Source organism: Callospermophilus lateralis, chromosome 1, assembly GCF_048772815.1.
Source record: "Callospermophilus lateralis isolate mCalLat2 chromosome 1, mCalLat2.hap1, whole genome shotgun sequence".
NCBI lineage: Eukaryota > Metazoa > Chordata > Mammalia > Rodentia > Sciuridae > Callospermophilus > Callospermophilus lateralis.
The window spans coordinates 221,253,193-221,258,570 of record NC_135305.1 but is presented as its reverse complement, the minus strand read 5'-3'; positions in this window follow the sequence as shown (position 1 = coordinate 221,258,570).

The window sequence follows — 5,378 nt, the reverse complement described above, 5'->3', positions numbered from 1 at the left end:
CTGCCCAGGCAGTCCAGTTGCTTGGCTTTGCTGGGCTCTGCTGATTGGCAGGAGTGGGTAGAATCTCTACCTGGGGCGAGTCACAGTGGGTTCTGGGTAGCGTCTGGCCTCACTCCTGCTCCCCTCCCCGGGGTGTGGAGCCTCCTTTAGAGCTGGTCTGTGAGTGGACAGCCGCACTCTGCCTCTCCTGCTTCCTGCAAGGAGGAAGTGTGTGTGACCCTCATGCTTAGGATGGCACTCTCCTGAAGCCTCCACGTTTCACTGGCTTGTTTGGAGAGGGCCTTTGGTCAGAAACCTTGGTGAAGTTTCACCTGCCAGGAACCCAAAGAATGAGCGGTGCCTCCCTTCTCCCCTCTCCCCCAGGTCATGTCCTGGGGCCTCCACTCCACCACGTGTCTCCAATGGGGATTCTGGGCAGTGCCAGCAGAGAATGTGCCTTCAGCTGTCCCCAGGCCATGTGACCCTTGTGTGGGCAGACCTGTTCTCTGCTGATGCCCCACACAGCCCACTGGTAGGAGTCTGTTTGGATTGCCATAATAAAAGAGCACAGGCCTGGGCCTCAGAGAGCAGGAACCTATTGTCTCAAAGTTCTGGAGGCTAAAAGAGATCAAAGTACAGCGGGGTTGGTCCTGTCAGAGGGCACACGAGACCTGTCCAGCCTTGCTCCCTAGCATGCAGATGGCCGCCTTCTCCCCCACCTCATGTCTTCTCTCCGTGCTTCTGTGTCTGAATCTCTTCCTAAGGAAACCGGTCATGACTGGACAGTTATGCTGGGCTGAGGCCCACCCCAGGACCCTTCTTATCTTCTGTACCTCCCATCTCTGAACCAGGGAGTGTCTGAGGCGCTGGGGGGTGGGAACTTCAACAGGCGAGCCAGGGTGTGCACCTGCCTCAGCACCCCCCCACGTTGGTGTGTCCCTCTGACCCCCAGGGTCCTGTGGGGGCTGGTTGCCCACACCTCCGTACCCCTGGCCTTCATGAGACTTCCAGTTGCACTCTGCAGGTGAGAAGCTATTGGAGACGGGGGTGGGGGTGGGGGGTGGACCCACTCCCCACACCAGTGCTGCCCAGCATGGCAGCCCCTGGCCCCAGGTGGCCCACCTGCATTGGGATGTGCAAGACACTTGACTTTGAGGCTTGGAAGGAAGAAATATAAACACCTCATTAATATTTTAAGATCTTGATCACATGTGATACTTGGAGCACAGCGGGTACATAAAACATATCATTACATTAACGTTAATAGTCCTCTCCTAAGTGGCTCCTGGAAGATTCTAAATTGCACAGGTGGGTTTCTCTGGGACAGGCCCACTCAGGTGAGGGCCGGTTGCCAAGGGACCCATCATTGAGGAGTGTTCTTGGCTTGGTAGCTGGGGGTCTGGAGGATGACTGCCCATCACCAGACCCTGGGTGATGACTCGTGTCCCCCAACATGAAGACGCGCAGCCACGGGGGCCTCCTGTCTAGGCAGGGCTCTCCCTCCTGTTCTAAGCCGCTTTCCTGCTGGTCAGTGTCTTGACTGCTCACCGGTTCAGACAAGCCCTGAGATGGCTGTAGGTCTGTGAGCATTTCAAGTACCATCCCAGGGAAGCTTCCTGGGAGGTCTACAAGAACTGCCTGTAAAGGAAGGTCTGCCCTTGGGGGTTCCACTTGGATTTTTCTGCTCCCCAGAGGACTTAATGAAACATTAGAAAGAAACCTTCACAAGTTTGAAGAACTGGACCCCCAAACCACCCACTTGCTCAGAAGCACCTTGGAAGCCCTTCTAGTAAGTTCTGATGACAAGGTGCTTCCGTGTCTCATCCTGACGGGGGGCAGGTGCGGACACTGCCTTTGGGGATGGTGGGACTCCAGAGGCAGTGGGCCAGCTGTATGAAGTTCAGACTTCTGAGGTTTTCTAATCTGGACAAAGAGATCCCCATCTCACAGGCTGGCTGTGAAAGTTCATTGAGATCATGTACAGGGATCACATGACTGACTAAAGCCCCTACAAGTTAGGGGCGGGTCACTGCCACCAGTTGTTAGGGAAGAGGAATGACTCTTGACTGATCCATCCTTAGGAGTGAGTTTTGCTGTTGTAATAAAGTGCAAAATAACCACAACTTGGATGTTTGCTCCTGTCTCATCTAAGAGTCCACTGTAAGCAGACCACGGTGCTGATGGGTTTCCCTCACTGTTACAAGCAGCCTCAGTTAAACCCATTTAGAGAAGAAAGGCTCTCTGGTCTCACAGTTTAGGAGTCTGCAGTCCATGACGGCCTGGCCTGACTGGGTGAGGCAGCACATCATGGCAGGAGCGCACCAGGAATCAGAGGCAGGAAGAGGGGGACAGCACGTCCCAGTGAGCTGACTTCTCCCACCCAGCCACACCTCTCCAGTGGCACCACCCTGGGGACCGACTCCTTTAACACATGGGCCTCTGGGCACATTTAAGATCTAAACTCTTTCAAAAGCCAACAAGAAAGTAGAAGGAATGTTAAAGTCAGGACAGAGTGGCTGCCAATCATCGGGTGCGAAGGCCAGGGGTGGGGGGCGGGGGCCATGAGAAAGGCTGTTGGTATGGAAGGTGGAGGTGACCATTCCATCACCAGGGAGGGGCAGGTCACCACCCTGTGCCTCAGTCATTTCTTTTCCTGCAGAAGGCAGGCGGGGGGGGGGGGGGGATTTGAGGAAAAGATGTAGCCATGAAATGGCACCCGCACACAGAGTGGTGCTGGGAGGGACTTCCAGCTGCTGCCACTCAGAGGGAAAGTGGGCTAGGGTCCCAGGGCAGGAGGGAATGGAGAGGGGCAGGGATGTCAGGGTGGGGTCTTCCTCCAGGAGAGCAGGTGTTGGGTGCAGTTCCATCTGGCTGCACAGTAGGCGGGCTCCAGATGGCCCGGATCTGATCTGGCTGATCTCCGTAAGATGATCCAGGGACGGGAGACTGGGGAAAGGAGAGAACTGACACCTGCCCCGAGTGCAGGAGGCGGACATGCTGGACCACGGGCAGAGGGAGAGGCGAACGGGGGCATGCTCTGAACCAGGGCTGGCTCCCTGGTTTGGGCGGCTACGTGCTGTAAGGAAGAAAGTGTCCCTGTTTGGGGAAACTCATGCTGCAATGCACAGGGAAGATGGGTGCGGTGGAGGGAAAGGGAGAGAGTGAAGGGAGGGGGAGAAGTAGAGGTACCAGCTTTCCATTACTGTAAAAACAAAAACAAAAAAGGCTGCTTTGGGCTCCCAGTCGTGGAGGTTTCAGTCCTGACTGTCCTGCTGCTCTGGACCATGGTGGAGCCCGTGGAGGAGCACGGCTACTCACCTCATGGCCAGGAGCAGAAGGGCAGGGAAGGGTCCTGCTCTTTCTGTGGAGGACAGGAAGTCCTCCCACCTGGTCTCACCTCTTAAAGGCTCCAGCCTCCCGCCAAGTGCAGTCCAGGACTAAACCTTTAGCACATGGGCCTTTGGGGAAACTCTGCTAACCCTCAGCAGCACAGAGGCAGGAAATGGCGTCACATGTTAACAAGTGGTGAATCTTGGCAAAGAGGATGTGGGAGATCTTTGCACTGCTTTGGCAAGTTTTCTGTAACTTTGAAAATACTTCAATACATGACTTGGAGATACATTTTAAAAACCTCTGGCTGATTTTTAGCCCCCTTACTTCTGTGAGCAGGCATGCCACGGACATCTTTCTCTGAGGACAACTGCCCCATTCTTTCCAGCCCCTGCATATCTTCCTGTCTGTCCCCTATCGCTGGACACTGGGCTGCTGGCACTCCCCCACACTGCAGTGACCAGCCGTGCATGTCTCCCCGTGCACAGAGCACACCTATCCCTTCAGAGTGCTCCTCTACTGCAGCAAATACCCTCCTGGTGTCTTGCGCAGCGGCATTCACGAAGGCCTGGGTGGGCCAGTCTGTAGACCAAGTGCCCAAGCAGGACACCCCCCACTGCTCGAGCAATCTCAGGAGCCTCATCTCTAAGCATCAACAGTATCATCCTTGGAAAAAAGGATAGTAAAACACGATATTCCTGAAACGTCCCTCTCCATTCCCAAGAAACCTGGCCAAGTGAGGAAAAACAAGAGCAAGCCTACGCTGAAGTGTTTAGACACGGTCCCCTCCCAGGAATTAGGTGAACCAGGGCTGCCTGTAGAAAGCGGCTCTCTTGCCACAGTCCTTAGAGTGCTGGTCCTACAGGGACAAACCAAGCTAGGCTGGGGTGTCACTGCTTCTGTAGCCTGACTCATTAACCCTTCTCCCTGGGGCAGCTAGCGCAGGATACAATGTTGTGGACAGGGCGTGCCCATCCAGCTGGCCCCAGACAGCCACGTGGGATGGCAAAGCAAGCACCAGAGGCACTGTGGGAAACAGGAGCCCTGTCCAGCCATCGCCACTGGACCTTCTGGCAAAGCACCTGTCCAGCCCGTCACCATCAGATCTTCCCCAGAAGCATTTTTCCATAAACCTTACTTACGTCTCACAACCCATCTGCAGGTGACATTTCTGCTCTCACAGCAACTACTCTACAGATGTGGACGGTACCACATGCCCATCTTCACACATTGGCCTGATTTAACCTTGCCTCTCCCTCCCTGGCATGGCACCTTCAGAATTCAACCCCACATGTGTCCCACACAGGCCAGACAAACCCTGTTGGCCATTCACCAATCTTCACCAAGTTTTGACTGTGTGATCAGCCTCAGGGACATCCTGAGGTCTGACTCCACTGACATGTGCAGGCCATGAGACGGTGAGGGGGCGGGGCAGGGCAGGGAGACTGGCGAATGCTGCCAACGTAAGGGCCCCTGGGGACATCACAGGTAGTTTCAGCACAGTGAGGCTGGCCTGGGCTGGAGGAAGGTCTGCTTTTGCTAGCACGGGCAGCTGGTGGGATCTGGGAGCCCAGGATACAGTCATCAGAATCCTCCCAAATCACACTGTTCCAAGTTCTTAGGGTACCATGTTTTCTCAAATAATGCCCCCCACGTGAAAAGCTTACAAGGCTGTGAATCTACTCCATGTTACACTTCAGAATCTGCAGCTCTGAGGGGTGCTCAAGGCACCCAAAGGAAGACCCTCTGAGCAAGCCTAGAGGTGAGACCTGAACCTAGAGCTGTGACTGCTAAGGTCAACCTGTGTGGTCATAAATAGTACCCACAGCTGCTGGTGGCCAGCTATTCCTGTCCCTCAGCCCAGATCTTTGCCTTGGATAGAGGAGCAAGGGTGGCCCAAAACTCAACAACCCACTATGAAGTGTAGACTTGTAGACCAATAAAACCAGAGTTCAGAAATGAATCGCCACTTTTATGACCAATTGATTTTTTTTTATATTTATTTTTTAGTTTTCGGCGGACACAACATCTTTCATTTTTATTTTTATGTGGTGCTGAGGATCAAACCC